This window comes from Electrophorus electricus, chromosome 15 (assembly GCF_013358815.1).
Source record: "Electrophorus electricus isolate fEleEle1 chromosome 15, fEleEle1.pri, whole genome shotgun sequence".
Lineage (NCBI taxonomy): Eukaryota > Metazoa > Chordata > Actinopteri > Gymnotiformes > Gymnotidae > Electrophorus > Electrophorus electricus.
Genome location: NC_049549.1, coordinates 3,583,680 through 3,604,216, shown reverse-complemented (window position 1 = coordinate 3,604,216; position 20,537 = coordinate 3,583,680). Strand labels below are relative to the sequence as shown.

General features: G+C 46.6%; 1 protein-coding gene across 8 annotated transcripts in view; it reads right to left on the bottom strand.

Moving 5' to 3' along the window:
- The window catches only part of tenm4 (teneurin transmembrane protein 4), a 170,194-nt gene extending 161,666 nt beyond the window's left edge, over nucleotides 1-8,528 (bottom strand). For 7 of the 8 annotated variants that reach the window (XM_035534067.1, XM_035534070.1, XM_035534071.1 and 4 more), the window contains exon 1: nucleotides 8,156-8,528. The gene's annotated coding sequence lies outside the window, so the exon portion shown is untranslated. Of the gene's footprint in view, nucleotides 1-196; nucleotides 377-8,155 lie in introns of all 8 variants that reach the window. The other variant, XM_035534068.1, reaches the window with a different exon arrangement.
- Nucleotides 8,529-20,537: the final 12,009 nt, after the last annotated feature.

The window sequence follows — 20,537 nt, the reverse complement described above, 5'->3', positions numbered from 1 at the left end:
ACAGGCAGGAAACGCAAAGTACTCACTCTACAATAAACCGTGTCTCCATATTATGAAATATACAGTTCTATACAACTCATACCATTAGGCAATTATCCCTGCAACAACATTTCACATTATAACTGCTTCAGTGACATTCAAACATAGTCCTCACTTACAGTGTCCCTTCATCTGCAAATCACTGGGGTCTAATTACCTGCTTATTGTCTGCGTTTCACCGTCTTGCATAAGATTACGTGGCACATGATGAAATGCCAGCAGGGAGGCTCAGCAGAGACCAGCACCTCCTACAGGCAGGAATGTTGACGCCACTTTGTTAGCCAGGTGGCAGTTATGGACCTGCAGCTTGTCAGAGGAAGTTCCCTGGTAATGTAACCTCACACATGAAGACATGTTATTAACATATTATTATTAACATATTAACATATTATTATAAGCATATTATTAACAAAGTGTTATTAACATAGTATTAACATATTGACATATTATTAACATAGTGTTAACTTAGTAAATAATAGTAGTATGTTAATAATACTATTATTTCCCTATTACTATTGTATACTATTTACATATAGGCAGTAGTAGCTCAGTTGTTAAGGTACTTGACTTTATTTGGAAGGTTGCTGGTTCAAGTCCCACCACTGCCACTGTTGGGCCCCTGAGCAAGGCCCTTAACCCTCAATTGCTCAAGTCATAATTGTAAGTCTCTTTAGATAAAAGCATCAGCTAAATGCCAGAAATGTAAATTTATGTGTCTAATCCTGCATGTTCATTTCTGATCTCTAATTTTTTCAAATTCCTGCTTTCTGTCTGATTAATTTCCCCATATCTCTCTCTCTCTCTCTCTGTATCTACATCTTTCTCTCCTATTCTCCTTCTCTTTGCCCATCTCTCTCGGTCTTCCTACCTCTGTCCCTAGAGTCCTCTCTGTCAGAGGACAGACTAAGTTTCATCAGCAGCTCAGGCTTACACTCTCTCACTCTCTCTCTCTCTCTAAGGGCTGCGATTGCAACATGACCACAGAAGTTTTGGCTTACACAGCCAATAAGGTGTTTCTCTCCAGCTAATAATGTGATTTTCTCCTTATATAATAAACACAGAATATGCACCTCTGCCTTCCATGAAACACCTTTACCTATTCAGCCCCGTGGGCCATCTAAAAACCTTTTCCTCTCTGACGTTAGCACATGTCTACAAAGAAGCATACAGTAGTGTCATCAGTACAGTGTCATCCACACACACAAACTCTAGCGGATGTAGACCTGAGGCATGTCAAAGTCTGTGACAGTAGATAAATCTGCAGTGACAAACGTTGAAATGTGAGTGCTTCTAGCAGCATATGTGAATCAGCACTGAAATGGCGACATGTGTAGTGTGAAAGGACGACACAACAGATGCTCTGTTCCTGACCTCTGAAAAAGAACATGAGCTCTCCTGCTAACCTTAAACCCTTAAACGTGACTCCAGCATGCTCTGCCACTTCTCTTCCTATACCAGCCCACAACACCTCCACCCCACAATACCCCCACAACACCTCCACCCCCAGCAAAGAAATCAGCCTCATATGGCCATTGAGTGTTTGGAGTAAAAGGGCTCTTTCATTATCCTGCTCTACGCTGGAGGGGAAGAACAAGAAAATGAGAAAAAAATGCTCATTAAACTCCAGGCAAAACATTCATTCATTTTTATTCATCATCTAAACCGCTTAATCTAACGCAGACAAAACCTCCAGCACAGAACAGGCAGTAATTTGCCCAAGCGCAGGACCTAACCCGAGCACAGAATTAACACCGCAGTGTCAAATTAATTTCTCACGGTGTTTTGTTGGTGTCCAGCTGGTCCTTTTGGGCTCTGCATTTGGGTGTTAATTCAGTGCTACAGATTTTGTCGGAGGGTGATAAATCCGCCAGGGTTACTCCGCTGACCCTCACGCCGGCACAAGCATGGGGATTGTGTGGGGTCGTCCCCAGAACAGCCCAGAGACACCTCTGCATTGTGTGAATCAGCCCACCAAACACAACACTGTCTGACTCCAGTGTCATTCACATCTTTCCTGTGGCTTTACACATGATCAGACACGGGGTCGTACGCAGGTCATGTGGTATATTAGCATGCCTGAACAAAGCAGACGATACACGACGAAGGTCAGGACTGACCCTCTGTGACATGGAGCACCATCACTGCTAACAGCACATAACAGATAACTGATAAATGATTCTGTCAAAGGCTTGATCGTGTTCAGCTGTCGATGTGAGCAATAACTCAGGCGTCTTGTTGCACTCTACACATGTCTTGCTTTCCCTGATTAAAGGAAACGACACAAACCACTTCAGGTTCTCACAAATAAGCTTCTATCAGCACCTCCTAATCTAAAGAGGAAAACCAAAACCTGAACGTAATGAAAAAACGGCGTTCAGGGACAAAAGGACAAATGATCTTTTTCAGTCGTGGGATGCATATGCATGCGTTAGTGCGGCATGTTTGCGGCAGCAAGAGCCAGAGAGTCAGAGAGAGTCATAGAATCAGAGCATAGAGAAAGAGTCAGGGAAAGTCATAGAATCAGAGCATAGAGAGAGAGTCAGGGAGAGACTGAGAGAGGGTTCTGTGTGAGGTGAGGGTTCTGTGTGGAGGCTGGTGTTCATGAGTCTGATGTTCAGAACGCACAACGTCCACGTCCCGGGAAGTAAAGGACAATGTCCACGTCCAGGGGTTTGAAGGACAATGTCCACGTCCAGGGGTGTAAAGGACAATGTCCACGTCCAGGGGTGTAAAGGACAATGTCCACGTCCAGGGGTGTAAAGGACAATGTCCACGTCCAGGGGTGTAAAGGACAATGTCCACGTCCAGGGAAGTAAAGGACAATGTCCACGTCCAGGGGTTTGAAGGACAATGTCCACGTCCAGGGGTGTAAAGGACAATGTCCACGTCCAGGGGTGTAAAGGACAATGTCCACGTCCAGGGGTTTGAAGGACAATGTCCACGTCCCGGGAAGTAAAGGACAATGTCCACGTCCAGGGGTGTAAAGGACAATGTCCACGTCCAGGGGTTTGAAGGACAATGTCCACGTCCAGGGGTGTAAAGGACAATGTCCACGTCCAGGGGTGTAAAGGACAATGTCCACGTCCAGGGGTGTAAAGGACAATGTCCACGTCCAGGGAAGTAAAGGACAATGTCCACGTCCAGGGGTTTGAAGGACAATGTCCACGTCCAGGGGTGTAAAGGACAATGTCCACGTCCAGGGGTGTAAAGGACAATGTCCACGTCCAGGGGTTTGAAGGACAATGTCCACGTCCCGGGAAGTAAAGGACAATGTCCACGTCCAGGGGTGTAAAGGACAATGTCCACGTCCAGGGGTTTGAAGGACAATGTCCACGTCCCGGGAAGTAAAGGACAATGTCCACGTCCAGGGGTGTAAAGGACAATGTCCACGTCCAGGGGTGTAAAGGACAATGTCCACGTCCAGGGGTGTAAAGGACAATGTCCACGTCCAGGGGTGTAAAGGACAATGTCCATGTCCAGGGGTGTAAAGGACAATGTCCATGTCCAGGGGTGTAAAGGACAGGCTTTTCTCTCCACTGACTGTGTGGAAAACACACCAAAGGCGTCATACAAAATGGCAGAATCTAATTTCATCCTTAAATCGGCTGCACTTCACTTTTAGAAGAAAACGACGCAAAACACTGACAGCTCCCTGAATGAAAATGTGTGTGTGTGTGTGGGAGAAAGCGTGAGAGTGAGAGAGTAAGTTAGATAGATAAGAGCGAGAGAAATGCCCTTTATTCAGCTAATCAGAACTCTTCAGAGTCCAGGTCACTGTTCACCGTTGGGTGATTCTAGAAATTAAGCTCCTGGTTTTGGGTTTTTGGCTCTGAGCTCCTGAGTACAATAACATGTTATCTGGATGCCGCTAGTGTGTGTGTGATAAATCACTGGGTGACAGACGACAGCTTCCACTAAACAAAACGCTCCAGGCAAGTCCATGCAGCACCTCCCCATCTCCACCACACACACACATACACACACAGTTACACTGTGCCCTCTGTCTCCACTACACACACACACACACACACACGTTACACTGTGCCCTCTGTCTCCACTACACACACACACACACACACACACACGTTACACTGTGCCCTCTGTCTCCACTACACACACACACACACACACACACGTTACACTGTGCCCTGTCTCCACTACACACACACACACACACACACACACACACACACACGTTACACTGTGCCCTGTCTCCACTACACACACACACACACACACACACACGTTACACTGTGCCCTGTCTCCACTACACACACACACACACACACACACGTTACACTGTGCCCTCTGTCTCCACTACACACACACAGGTTACACTCCCCCCCCCCCCCGTCTCCAGTACACACACACACACACACACACACACACACACACACACACACACGTGTTACACTGTGCCCTCTGTCTCCACTACACACACACACACGTTACACTCCCCCCCCCCCCCCCCGTCTCCAGTACACACACACACACACACACACACACACACGTTACACTCCCCCCGTGTCCAGTATGTCTCCAGTACACACACGCGTAGTGTGCTCTCCAGTCTTCTCTACAGGTAGAGAAGGGAGGGAATGCCAAAGCTCACATCATACATCAGTGGTACATAATGAGAACGGTATGTCTTATGAGACCTGCTACATAATAAGACTTCTTACATGTTTCTGAAATGTGTGATATTAACCAATTACCCTAAATAATGTATATCAGATCTGTCCCAACAGTCTTATTCTTTCTGTTATTAATGCTGGACTGGGTTAACCCTAACCATAACCATTTCTGTTATTAATGCTGGACTGGGACTGAATACAGGAAAAAGCCAACAAGTGAGCTATTATCGTCAGACTGCTAATTAGCAAGATCTCATAAGATTTCTCACTGGGTGCAATAATTGATCTGGAATTGTTACTGCTTCGTAAAGAAGTAATCCACTGAGATTATATCATAAATATATAAGTGATACTCATCTGATTTGAGATTAGGATTAGACGTAGGGCAACCCATTCCCAGTCTGCACACCACTGCCAACCTTCAGCTCTCATGACATTACATACCTGATACCAGAATGCTTTAAGCATGTATACAAGCTGTATGAGCCGGCAACAGGTCAGTGGTGTCTCAGTGGTTCAGGTACTGGACTAGTAATCAGAAGGTTGCCAGTTCAAGTCCCGCCACTGTTGGGCCCCTGAGCATGACCCTTAACCCTCCATTACTCAAGTTGTGTTCAGTCAGAATTGTGAGTTGCTTTGGACAAATGTGACAGCTAAATGCCATAAATATACATTTGTTTATGATTAATACATAACATTAAGTAGCAGGAGAGCGGTGCGAATGATTTTGTATGCAGTGGATCATTTTGCAAACTGCAGTGCTGAAATATCCAGTATGAACAAATTTTATGGAGCAGTTGTGCAGTGTTTTAAATCTTGGTAATCATGTGTTGGAGTATTTATAGCACTACAAAGTAAGATATAATAAACACTTAATTACCTTACAGCAGAAAATCCCATCAGTAAGGGTCACCACACTTCCCATCGATCTGACATGGGGTGGTGAGCACACTGTGGGTCACGGCTGTAATGCACATCATTGATCTGGTTTTTCGTGTATGTACTCAGTTATAACCACAGGCCAAGTCTCCCACAAACCGATAAAATCACTTTCCCTTGTTCCCCCGTCCAGCCGTTTCCACGGCGCAGATCCCATCCCTCCAGGAGCAGTTGTCAAGGTCACACGTACTCGTGCTGATCAAAGTGAGGACAATAATGAGGGTTCCGCTAACATTCTTTATAACCTCAGAAAATATTGCAGACATCACACATCATACAGAATGTCACAACAACATGTGTTTCCAGTGCTGAGGACCCAACAGTAGCCAGTAACTGTTCAACCTGCCATTTTAAATTAAGCAAGAAATAAAGATAATTCAGGCAACATACTCTATACAGACTACTGACTACCGACTACTGACTACAAAGATTACTGACTACACAGACTACTGACTACAGACTACACAGACTACTGACTACAGACTACACAGACTACTGACTTAACAGGCTGATTTAAACATGAAGATCCTCATGTGTTTTCATTTCCTGTCTCTCATAATCTCCCATTCTACAAAGAATGGAAGATGTACCCTCTTATTATGCAATAAAGTCATTTATTTTACTTCTGACACATCAGACTCAGATAAGTCTGAGAAGTCTCAGAGAAAACTCAGAGAAGTCTCAGAGAAGTAGTCAACCCACCCAAACCTCATCCCCACAGCTGCTCTCTAAGCTCAGTGATCAAATGGTTGTAGCACTGCTGGGACAAAACCCCAGCAGGGGTCTAATTCTCCGTGTGTTTAATAAGGGTTCAGGAGCAACAAAAGGACAATGAGTGCATTTCCACACTCAAGTCTCCTCCTTCACTTTGCTGTTATTGAGTTCCCACTGCAATGTTCACCAGAGAGCTGAGAGCTTCTACCACTGTTTCAGCTTATCGAGAAGGTACGGGGTGTCAGGCCACGTTAGACGAGGAAGTCGTTTATGAAATGTCAAAGCCAAACATCAAAACAATAATTAAACTATGTACAAGGAGCTGGTCATAGTGTGTACAGGCTAGATGTGATACACTATACCTCATGACACCAAACTTACATCCTAATTCGTTATGTGCTGCCTGAATCTTCTTTCAAACACCCTACTGCATCAAATAAATATGCAAATATGTCTCTATTGTCCTCTATGTCACTTCTATATTATTTACAAAAAAAGATAGAAAACAAAATGGTATACTGCAAAAACAATTTCATTAAAGCGTACTAGGAAAAGCTCAGCAAGGAGATAGGATGTTTTTTGTCTAAGAGACACAAAGAGAGTGTTGTCCCTGCTCCCTTTCTGTTTCCATTCATGCACAGTGCTTGTGTTCTGCTTGTCTCTGGGTGCTCATCAGTTCAGACCATGACAACTCGAAGAATACAAAGCTGTCCTCGAAAGGTCAGTCTCTAAGGGGACCCACCAACTTCACTCTCATTTACTGCCACAAACCAAGTGCTCTGCCCTACGCTGGAGAACTTGTGTTCCTGAATGCCTACATTTAATTCAGAGGGGTGGCCGGCCCCCACAGCCAGTGGGAGCAGCCCGTTAGTTCAGCGTAGGTGAGCCACACCACTCCAACCTCCACAGCCGGCGGTGTTTAGCACGCCACAAAAGCGTCTGCCTCAATAATAGTGGGGAAGAAAGTTTTCTAGTGCTGAAGAGTGTAAGACTGTGTAACTGGTTAACCTGCTGTTAAACGGCTTATCTGCATTTAGCTTCAGGTTTGAACAGAAAAGGAGAAATGTGCATATTGCAGAAAATAATTTCTCTAAAGTGTACAGCTCGTGCTCCTTGTCTCTAGCCAAAATTATGCCACATGTAATACTAAATCTCGGGTGACGTTAATTTATGTAATTCCAAGACAATTTATATTTATTATTTGTTTAGTAGCGACTGTGCCGCAAGCAACAAACCGCGCAATTATAGTTGGAATTAGATGAAAACGCCACATCGCTGTTCACCTGATTACGACGCAGCCTGGTCAGCAGAACTGGCATGATTTATAGGAGCAGTTTCGCCTGGTTACTCTAACACTAATCCTCCTAAGCACCCAAAGAGCCACCAAACATGCTGAAAGCCAAACAGCACAACATTTAGGCTGGGGTGCACGTGAAGGAAAGTACCAGCACCCGCTCACTTCAACCCTCTGATCCGCGCGAGGACATTTCCGCTGAAATCTGCCGTAAAACGCGTGAAGGCGGAACGCAGAGATCCGCAGGTCCGCCCGCAGCGACACGAAACCACACGAACAGCAAGTTTTAATTCTCCACGTGTAGCCTATTGTGTTATTAGTTAAAACACAGCTAGCAGGGACGTCCATGGTGGGCTGTGATTCGTTATGATTTAAGCTGTCTACACTGCAGCACCACAAGTTTCTGGGATGCTCAGTACGGAGGCTGCAGAGACGAGCGCGAGCCTGGCCTGCTACCCAAAGCCCTGCACGACGCTTCTTCGTTCAGGCGTGTTTGCAACATCACGCACTTTCTCACGAGGTAATGGGAGCTTACCATTCTGAAGACAGATGCCCGCGTGACAGGTCCCGCCGTGGAAATGAATCGCTCTATGAGACGTAGTAGTAACCGGTAACCGGTAACCGGTCGCCCGTTTGGGAGAGAATTAACACGAGCTAAAATGTCCAGAGCGCAACTGCAACGTTTCAGCGGAGGCTCGTGGGGATGAACAGGATGATGCACGTTTAGAATTTACCGCAGACCGTAGCGCCTCGAGCGACCGCGTCCGACGGGAGAGCGACGCCGACGTACTGAATGCTCGAGCTCCGGTACTACTGCACTATCCGTACACACATGACTGCGCGCGATAAAAGCAAGCAGGCAGTAGTGCATGCCGAAGAATGACAAGCGGCCCCCACGAGCCCGAAGTGGCGTGTACCATGTGGGAGAGAGGGGGGTGCGCGTGTCGTGCGCGCGGGTGGGAGCCTTGGTTTGACTCATTTCGGTTACACGGTGCACGAGGATGCTTAATGCTGTAAGAATAAAGGGTTTAAACAACACGAGGATGAAACGCTCAAATGCACAGTTTTAATGAAGAAAGCCAAACGTAAATATACATTTGACTGTTTTTAAAAATCTTACTTGTATATAAAGTGGACACACGCTTAATGTAACTAAACATCTGTACAAACACTAATATTTCAATCATCTATCTAACATGATTTTTAAACATACGCTGTATATGCAAACTGCATCAAATGAACATTCTAAATGAACACACTTGTAAAATGTGTTAACAGCTACTGAAGCCTGGGGTGGTTTGGTAGCCCAGCAGATAAGAGACGTTTTATTTCTTCGGTCATGACGTGGTGCAAAGGAACCCTTTCGGTTAAGAGGATAAATTAATTATAAGTCATATTATTACTCGGCGTTTGAGCAGACAGGCTGTATGTTATTGAAGAATCAGGATTTAAAAGGTCAGTGATTTACAGTTTAGTAAATCTTACAGAACCTGAAAAAACAAAGCCACTTAAATCCCTTTTCTTTAAAATTCCTTGGGAAAATTCAATTCTTAAAAGTATGTTTAAGATAATGTTCTGTCCTACCTGACACCAGGTGTGTAGGTTACACACACACAGAGCTCCAGCCCTGTCCTACCTGACACCAGGTGTGTAGGTTACACACACACACAGAGCTCCAGTCCTGTCCTACCTGACACCAGGTGTGTAGGTTACACACACACACAGAGCTCCAGCCCTGTCCTACCTGACACCAGGTGTGTAGGTTACACACACACAGAGCTCCAGTCCTGTCCTACCTGACACCATGTGTGTAGGTTACACACACACAGAGCTCCAGTCCTGTCCTACCTGACACCAGGTGTGTAGGTTACACACACACAGAGCTCCAGTCCTGTCCTACCTGACACCAGGTGTGTAGGTTACACACACACAGAGCTCCAGTCCTGTCCTACCTGACACCAGGTGTGTAGGTTACACACACACAGAGCTCCAGCCCTGTCCTACCTGACACCAGGTGTGTAGGTTACACACACACACAGAGCTCCAGCCCTGTCCTACCTGACACCAGGTGTGTAGGTTACACACACACAGAGCTCCAGCCCTGTCCTACCTGACACCAGGTGTGTAGGTTACACACACACAGAGCTCCAGCCCTGTCCTACCTGACACCAGGTGTGTAGGTTACACACACACAGAGCTCCAGCCCTGTCCTACCTGACACCAGGTGTGTAGGTTACACACACACAGAGCTCCAGCCCTGTCCTACCTGACACCAGGTGTGTAGGTTACACACACACAGAGCTCCAGCCCTGTCCTACCTGACACCAGGTGTGTAGGTTACACACACACAGAGCTCCAGCCCTGTCCTACCTGACACCAGGTGTGTAGGTTACACACACACAGAGCTCCAGCCCTGTCCTACCTGACACCAGGTGTGTAGGTTACACACACACAGAGCTCCAGCCCTGTCCTACCTGACACCAGGTGTGTAGGTTACACACACACACAGAGCTCCAGCCCTGTCCTACCTGACACCAGGTGTGTAGGTTACACACACACAGAGCTCCAGCCCTGTCCTACCTGACACCAGGTGTGTAGGTTACACACACACAGAGCTCCAGCCCTGTCCTACCTGACACCAGGTGTGTAGGTTACACACACACACAGAGCTCCAGCCCTGTCCTACCTGACACCAGGTGTGTAGGTTACACACACACAGAGCTCCAGCCCTGTCCTACCTGACACCAGGTGTGTAGGTTACACACACACAGAGCTCCAGCCCTGTCCTACCTGACACCAGGTGTGTAGGTTACACACACACAGAGCTCCAGCCCTGTCCTACCTGACACCAGGTGTGTAGGTTACACACACACAGAGCTCCAGCCCTGTCCTACCTGACACCAGGTGTGTAGGTTACACACACACAGAGCTCCAGTCCTGTCCTACCTGACACCAGGTGTGTAGGTTACACACACACAGAGCTCCAGCCCTGTCCTACCTGACACCAGGTGTGTAGGTTACACACACACACAGAGCTCCAGCCCTGTCCTACCTGACACCAGGTGTGTAGGTTACACACACACAGAGCTCCAGCCCTGTCCTACCTGACACCAGGTGTGTAGGTTACACACACACACAGAGCTCCAGCCCTGTCCTACCTGACACCAGGTGTGTAGGTTACACACACACAGAGCTCCAGCCCTGTCCTACCTGACACCAGGTGTGTAGGTTACACACACACAGAGCTCCAGCCCTGTCCTACCTGACACCAGGTGTGTAGGTTACACACACACAGAGCTCCAGCCCTGTCCTACCTGACACCAGGTGTGTAGGTTACACACACACAGAGCTCCAGCCCTGTCCTACCTGACACCAGGTGTGTAGGTTACACACACACACAGAGCTCCAGCCCTGTCCTACCTGACACCAGGTGTGTAGGTTACACACACACAGAGCTCCAGTCCTGTCCTACCTGACACCAGGTGTGTAGGTTACACACACACAGAGCTCCAGTCCTGTCCTACCTGACACCAGGTGTGTAGGTTACACACACACAGAGCTCCAGCCCTGTCCTACCTGACACCAGGTGTGTAGGTTACACACACACAGAGCTCCAGCCCTGTCCTACCTGACACCAGGTGTGTAGGTTACACACACACAGAGCTCCAGCCCTGTCCTACCTGACACCAGGTGTGTAGGTTACACACACACAGAGCTCCAGCCCTGTCCTACCTGACACCAGGTGTGTAGGTTACACACACACACAGAGCTCCAGCCCTGTCCTACCTGACACCAGGTGTGTAGGTTACACACACACAGAGCTCCAGCCCTGTCCTACCTGACACCAGGTGTGTAGGTTACACACACACAGAGCTCCAGCCCTGTCCTACCTGACACCAGGTGTGTAGGTTACACACACACAGAGCTCCAGCCCTGTCCTACCTGACACCAGGTGTGTAGGTTACACACACACAGAGCTCCAGCCCTGTCCTACCTGACACCAGGTGTGTAGGTTACACACACACAGAGCTCCAGCCCTGTCCTACCTGACACCAGGTGTGTAGGTTACACACACACAGAGCTCCAGCCCTGTCCTTCCTGACACCAGGTGTGTAGGTTACACACACACAGGGCTCCAGCCCTGTCCTACCTGACACCAGGTGTGTAGGTTACACACACACAGAGCTCCAGCCCTGTCCTACCTGACACCAGGTGTGTAGGTTACACACACACAGAGCTCCAGCCCTGTCCTACCTGACACCAGGTGTGTAGGTTACACACACACAGAGCTCCAGCCCTGTCCTACCTGACACCAGGTGTGTAGGTTACACACACAGAGAGCTCCAGCCCTGTCCTACCTGACACCAGGTGTGTAGGTTACACACACACAGAGCTCCAGCCCTGTCCTACCTGACACCAGGTGTGTAGGTTACACACACACAGAGCTCCAGCCCTGTCCTACCTGACACCAGGTGTGTAGGTTACACACACAGAGAGCTCCAGCCCTGTCCTACCTGACACCAGGTGTGTAGGTTACACACACAGAGAGCTCCAGCCCTGTCCTACCTGACACCAGGTGTGTAGGTTACACACACACAGAGCTCCAGCCCTGTCCTACCTGACACCAGGTGTGTAGGTTACACACACACAGAGCTCCAGCCCTGTCCTACCTGACACCAGGTGTGTAGGTTACACACACACAGAGCTCCAGCCCTGTCCTACCTGACACCAGGTGTGTAGGTTACACACACACAGAGCTCCAGCCCTGTCCTACCTGACACCAGGTGTGTAGGTTACACACACACAGAGCTCCAGCCCTGTCCTACCTGACACCAGGTGTGTAGGTTACACACACACAGAGCTCCAGCCCTGTCCTACCTGACACCAGGTGTGTAGGTTACACACACACAGAGCTCCAGCCCTGTCCTACCTGACACCAGGTGTGTAGGTTACACACACACAGAGCTCCAGCCCTGTCCTACCTGACACCAGGTGTGTAGGTTACACACACACAGAGCTCCAGCCCTGTCCTACCTGACACCAGGTGTGTAGGTTACACACACACAGAGCTCCAGCCCTGTCCTACCTGACACCAGGTGTGTAGGTTACACACACACACAGAGCTCCAGCCCTGTCCTACCTGACACCAGGTGTGTAGGTTACACACACACACAGAGCTCCAGCCCTGTCCTACCTGACACCAGGTATGTAGGTTACACACACAGAGAGCTCCAGCCCTGTCCTACCTGACACCAGGTGTGTAGGTTACACACACACAGAGCTCCAGCCCTGTCCTACCTGACACCAGGTGTGTAGGTTACACACACACAGAGCTCCAGCCCTGTCCTACCTGACACCAGGTGTGTAGGTTACACACACACAGAGCTCCAGCCCTGTCCTACCTGACACCAGGTGTGTAGGTTACACACACACAGAGCTCCAGCCCTGTCCTACTTGACACCAGGTGTGTAGGTTACACACACACAGAGCTCCAGCCCTGTCCTACCTGACACCAGGTGTGTAGGTTACACACACACAGAGCTCCAGCCCTGTCCTACCTGACACCAGGTGTGTAGGTTACACACACACAGAGCTCCAGCCCTGTCCTACCTGACACCAGGTGTGTAGGTTACACACACACAGAGCTCCAGCCCTGTCCTACCTGACACCAGGTGTGTAGGTTACACACACACACAGAGCTCCAGCCCTGTCCTACCTGACACCAGGTGTGTAGGTTACACACACACACAGAGCTCCAGCCCTGTCCTACCTGACACCAGGTGTGTAGGTTACACACACAGAGAGCTCCAGCCCTGTCCTACCTGACACCAGGTGTGTAGGTTACACACACACAGAGCTCCAGCCCTGTCCTACCTGACACCAGGTGTGTAGGTTACACACACACAGAGCTCCAGCCCTGTCCTACCTGACACCAGGTGTGTAGGTTACACACACACAGAGCTCCAGCCCTGTCCTACCTGACACCAGGTGTGTAGGTTACACACACACAGAGCTCCAGCCCTGTCCAACTGACACCAGGTGTGTATAATCCCCCCTTTCCTCCTCTTGCCTTCTCTGCAGGGCCAAAACGAATGGTCAAGTGTCCCTATCCCACCAAGTATGTTTAGTTATCCTGGGAACAAGGAGGAGGCCAGGAGGTTGTGTGTGTGTGTGTGTGTGTGTGTGTGTGTGTGTGTGTGTGTGTGTGAGAGTGTGTGTGTGTGTGTGTGTGTGTGTGTGTGTGTGTGTGTGTGTGTGTGGGTGTGTGTGTGTGTGTGTGTGTTCAGTTCACTGCATTATCCTGTGCGAGCTAATCTGGGCAGGCTTAACCCTCTTACTGCTCACTGGCTGTGAATGCATGAGTAAAAAGTTAAATATTCTTTCGCATGGAAAGCTAGCGGACCAAGCTGGGATTGTTATCGTGTCGCAGTGGGATTTGGAGACCCGCGGTTGACATAGGCAACAGGATGCCGGGTCTGGGCTCATTATCAGCAGTTCCATGTGTGTGTCTTCCCAGTCAGGCAGACTAGGGAAGCTTGGTTATCTGTGATTAATAAAAACAGGCAGTGAGAAAGAGAATAGCGGGGAGAAAGGCTGCACATGTACAGCAAATCATAGGATTGTCATGTCTGGTTGGCTGTAATGGAAATGTAGTCTTACATTAGTATCGTGTAATCAGACAGTCAGACAGTGTTGTTTGATCAGACAGTCTTACATTAGCTTTGTGTAATCAGACTGGCTTTAACGCATTTGTGAATGCTGGCTCTGTGTTTGGCTCTCTTTGTTATGCACCCAAAGTTGTAATTATTTCAAAAACAGTTCTGGTTTCAGACCTAGACACCTGTATTTAGAAACATTTAATTCCGACATTTTGAGGTGTATATTTTCAGGTTTTTCCACACACCTACTAACATTTTAGATTCATCAATCCCTTAGGATTTATTAAATCAGCAGAGGCAATTAGAAAGTGTACAATCGTTTCAAAGACTAATATATTGTCTTTAATTAAACTTTTTTTTTAACACTAATTAATTGGGAAAACTGTCTTGAGGAAGTGATGGAACAGACTATCCCAATCACCACCCTTCTCCTTCTACGAGGAACACTGAGTGATGTTTGCACATAGCCGACACCACAGGCAGGAGCAGAAATGAGCAGAACATCACACAGATGCAACACTAAGCTCTGCACTCAGTGGGATCACTGCAGGATCAGGACATGGCTCCAAACATGACGTCCTGCAGGACACAAAGGCGTGGCTATTGCCAGGTCAGACCAAAGCCCAGTCTGCAGACAGCCCACTATGACACTCAGCTGCTACTGTGTGTGTGTGTGTGTGTGTATGTATGTTTATAAGAACAGTTTCAGCAAAGTGAACAGGGACCGGTTCTTTGTATGAATCTACGTAACTGTGTTAAAATAGCATCCCCATGGAAACCAAGTGTTCTGTTAGAAAGTACCGCTCACATGAAGCACAGTGAGTGTTTTCAGAATTGGCACTTTATGTTGGATCATTGTAACCTTCAGATCACCTTCAGATCACCTGCTTCTTCTGAGTAAGTGAATGCCTATTAAATAATGTGACATACACTGTTCTAGTTAGGGTTACAGGGTTAGGGTTACAGGGTTGGGGTTACAGGGTTGGGGTTAGGATTATAGGGTCAGGGTTAAGGCTACAGGATTAGGATTACAGTGTTAGGGTTAGGGTTACAGGGTTGCGGTTACAGGGTTAGAGTTACGGTTACAGGGTTATGGTTACAGGGTTAGGGTGACAGGGTTACACGTTTAAGGTTACAGGGTTCGGGTTACAGGGTTAGGGTTACAGGGTTGGGGTTACAGGGTTAGGGTTACAGGGTTTTCTTTCAAAATCAAAACATTTTTCATTTGTCTTTTCTTCCTTTGTTTTTTCTGGTACTTCCACTCCTTGCTCTATTAGGAGCAGAATAAACACTGCAGGGAAATACAATACTGAAGCTCTGTTATATCAGTACAGTACTGAAGAAAGATCACTGTTCCTGCGCTGGTATATCAGTACTCAAGTTCACGGCACCATTACTCCCATTTAAATCCATTTGTTTTGAGGTATTTGTTATGTTTCATTGACTGTTTGCAGAATAATAGTCAGATGTGTTATTTTTAGAAAAGGGGTGTGCTTTGAGACCTACATTACATGCATCATAAAACCCTTAATTAGGGTTGGCTTGGTTGTATTCTCTCCTCCGCTCTCTCTCTATTAATGAGATAATCAAACTTAATTATTGTAAAACTCAGGGGGCGAGAGGGGACATTGTTCCAACAGCATTAAATAGGTTTCACTAGAAAATGATAGAGTTGTAAGATTAATCTTCTACTATCTAATTTTAATTCTGAAGTCCTGATTAGTAGGTAGAGAGGACAGGACAGGGGGTCACCACTACAGCACAGACACATGAGACACCATTTAAACACACAATGATACACAGATTAGAAGCTCACATTTCCAGTGAATTCAAAGCACTGTTGAATCTACAGTATACTGGACTGTCATGCCTGTATTCCGTCATCTAAAATGTTCTGCTTTTTATCTAAATCAGAAAGGCAAAAGATTTGTGATCATACTTGTCACCTTGTGAAAGAAGACAGTGCCCTTATCTGAGTACAGTGCACCATGTTCCTAGTGACTGGGACTGATAGTTGAGCATCCTGCCTGTTAATCACTCTCTAACTCACACTGCAAACACTGCACGTGCACTACAGACACACTGATAAAAACCTGCTGAGTCTGGACTAAAACAATAGCTGTAATCTGGATTGAGAACACTTAATGGAAGTGAAATACCTTTGGAAAGATGGGAACGCTTCCTACACATAAACAGTAAAAACACTTTTACATACTAACAGAAAGAAACAGTGAAAACACCCGTACATACTAACACAGAAGGATGCAGTGAAAATGCTCGTACACAGGAACACAGAAGGGAACTGAAAACACTTTTACACACTAACACAGAAGGAAACAGGGAAAACAATTTTACACACTAACACAGAAGGAAACAGGGAAAACAATTTTACACACTAACACAGAAGGGAACTGAAAACACTTTTACACACTAACACAGAAGGGAACTGAAAACACTTTTACACACTAACACAGAAGGGTACTGACTGCTGCATTCCGCCGTAGCATTTGGAAAAACATGAACGTCTGAGTCATAGATGTCTTAGGATTGCAAAAACACTTGCAAATCACCTGCCTATCTCAAGTCACAGACACATTATTAAACATGCCTAACCATATTTGTCCATTAGTCAAAGAGCATCATTTTCTCATTTGTTAACCTACAGGGTTTGTGTTTCAAATGCAGAGTGATGGTGTTTCTTTGATCGGTCACTCTAGCTACTGCACTACAGCCCATCTTCCCCTGCAGGGGCAGCCCTGCGCTCCCACTGGAACAGCAATCTTCTCTGGGACGGTAATAGGATCAGGGGCCCTGCACCACTTCCAGATGATTGATGAGAGATTAAAAGGATTGTTGAGACTGAAGGCACTTTTAGTGCTGCAGCAGGTCTGGATACCAAGACGCACTGCTAGAGTTGTGGTTTCACCATGTGGGCGGGCTCTAACGCAACAGTGGCAACACGTTAGGAGAACCAATAGCAAGAGTGCTACACGTTAAGAGAACCAATAGCATGAGTGTGACACGTTATGAGAACCAATAGAAAGAGTGCTACATGTTAAGATAACTAATAGCAAGAGTGCTACATGTTAAGAGAACCAATAGAAAGAGGACTACATGTTAAGAGAACCAATAGCAAGAGTGCAGCATGTTAAGAGAACCAATAGCATGAGTGTGACACGTTATGAGAACCAATAGAAAGAGTGCTACATGTTAAGATAACTAATAGCAAGAGTGCTACATGTTAAGAGAACCAATAGAAAGAGGACTGCATGTTAGGAGAACCAATAGCAGTGCTGCAAGAGCAGCAGTTGTGAGAGGCAGGAAGAAACCAGCAGATTGTCCCTGTGGAGAAAGATCCATGTTTTCGCAGCACGTCTGGGAATACTACAAGAAGTCAATTTTGTAAAACAAGACTTAAAAATTATGATGCAGTTAGATCCTCAACATATTTTCTGTGACTACTGTTAACATCTTACATTAGTGTGTTATATTTAATATTTGTATTTGAAAAGTATAACCTCATTACACTACAGTAAATTCTATATCCAGTTTTCTAAGAGAAAGATCAGAAACATGATATCTATAAACATCACATCAAAGAAAATTTTAATAACCAAAAAGAATCTTTCCATATTAAAATTCTATTAAAATCTAATTCCATGTTCTTTTTTCTTTTGATCTTTCTCTTTTCCAGAGCACCACGTTACCTGAAAGGTTATTTTATCTGGACCCTGAGCCCTGTGGTTATTACCTACACATACTGAAAGCTTTGGAGCTGTGGATTAACATTACAATCGCCCAGCCCTCTTTCACATTATCTTTACATCGAGAGAATCACAGAGCTGAAATGACTAGTAAAGCTTCATGCATTTCCTTTTCTTTTTATTAAAATCATTTGACGTGTTTATCGGTAGAAGTAAAAGAGCTTTTATGCATTAGTGTTTTGACAGGAATAGAAGGTGTCTTCCTGTGAACCACTCCACGAGACCACCACACTCACTCAGGTTTCTGCAGAAGCAGAAATAAGAGCACATCATGCTTGTGATGACACAGATAACATTCATATGGATATTACTCATCAAAGTGTTTTGTGCCCAAATTGTATTCTTGACAGTGGGGCTATGGTTGCTGGATCAGACTATAGATGGTAAGATTTTACAACTTTTAACAAAAAAGTGTCATCTAAATTACTTAAATTCTACAACATGAAGACAGAGAAGACCAAGGGAACAGTTTTGTCTGTTCTTCTTCTCCGGAGTTTGGTGGCGCATCCCAGCTGAGGTGTAAGAGCGTCAACCTCACGAATGCCTGAGAAACTGCACACTGACAGGGTTTTGCCCCTCAAATCTTTCCATGTTCTTGGCCTGAGCTGCTGCTTCCTGGTGAAAGGTGCCAAAGATAACAACCTCTTGTCTGTCACGATCAAGTGACAGCGTCCAGCCCTCCATCCCCTTAATGTGAGATGGCATCTGGTGTCGCCAGCCCCAGGCCGAGGCAACACTTTACAACTGAATTCATTCAACTCTCAAAGTGGCTTAGTGTAGCTGACATTTATTTTTATATTTATTTGCGTGGCCCCCTTGGCCCGACCCCAAAAGTGGGACCAAACACACACTAAAGTGTAACTAGCCTCATCCTGCTATGGCCAGTGTGATTAACCAAGTGTGTGTGGTGATGTAGATTAACCAAGCGTGTGTGGTGATGTAGATTAACCAAGCGTGTGTGAGGTAGATTAACCAAGTGGCATCACAGGTCATCAGTCATCAGAGACGCATCACAGAGGCATCACAGAGGCATCACAGGACATCACAGAGGCATCAGGCAGGAGTTGAGCTGCTCAGCACTGAGATGTGCTGGCAGTCAGATAGTTCTGCATACAGAAGTGAGACTTGGCCTTGTACCTCCATGAGACATGAACAGGCTCAGCCGAGACATGCACTGAAATCAGGGTTGCACCCATATGAAATTTAATTTTAAGGTTGAACAAACTGATATTGGCTCTATCAGTGAGTCTGGAGAACTGACTGCTTTACTTTATAGCACATGCATTATGTTTAACAGGTAAACTGTAATGAAACAGAAAGGTCAACCAGTCAATAAAACGTATAATAATTTAAAAACAAACTGTCCTAAAATCAGACACTTATAGTATAAAATAAGCTCAGTGTCAGCATGGACTATACACCAATCACAAAACCCATTCTGTGAATCATTTCTGATCAGGACTGAATAAGTGGCAGACATATTCACCAAATAATCAACCCACATTAAAAAAACATTTGAGAGCCATCTGAGAGTCAGCAAGCTCTAACTGCGATCAGCACAAGGCTCTCATCCTGCCTGCTGGCCTGGTGTGTGAGCGTGACTGACGCTCTTAACACACACTCCATCTCCTTCTAAATCAAAAGAGTGTGAGAGCAGGCGCTGCAGCGGAGCCATTAGGGTCTTGTCTGCATCTGCATTGCTGAGTATCTCTCCAGAGCTCTCCATTTCACCAGACCTCCCAGACGTATCCAGGGTGCTGCACAGACTAGTCTCAGCTACTGCTGAAATGTCACTGGCTTTGAATAACACTGCAAGGCTTGTTGGGGTGACATTAACTGTCGCATTGTAGGAGCTCCTAAATTTGACATGGGGTGTTCCCTTATGTCTTCTCTACTAACCCTGTGTGTGTGTGTGTGTGTGTGTGTGTGTGTGTGTGTGTGTGTGTGTGTGTGCGTGTGTGCATGCGTGCGTGTGTGTGCATGTGTGTGTGAAAGTGTGTGTGTGTGCGTGTGTGTGTGCGTGCATGTGTGCATGTGTGCTTGTGTGAGAGTGTGTGTGTGTGTGTGTATGCATGCGTGTGTGTGTGTGTGTGTGTGTGCGCATGTGTGTGCGTGCGTGCGTGTTCATGTGTGCGTGAGAATATGTGTATGTGTGTGTGCGTGCAAGTGTGTGCATGCGTGCGTGCGTGTTCATGTGTGTGTGCATGCGTGAGAGTGTGTGTGTGTGTGTGTGTGTGTGTGCGTGCATGCATGCGTGCGTGCATGCGTGCGTGCATGCGTGCGTGCATGCATGCGTGCATGTGTGTGTGCTTGTGCGTGCGTGTGCTTGTGTATGTGTGTGTGTGCTTGTGTGAGAGAGTGTGTGTGTGTGTGTATGTGTGTGTGTGTATGCATGTGTGTGCGTGTGTGTGAGTGTGTGTTTTACTTTATATGCGAGAGTGTGAAAGGGAATCAGGCTGGGAAGGTTTGATGCTAATTAGCATTCCTGGCAATA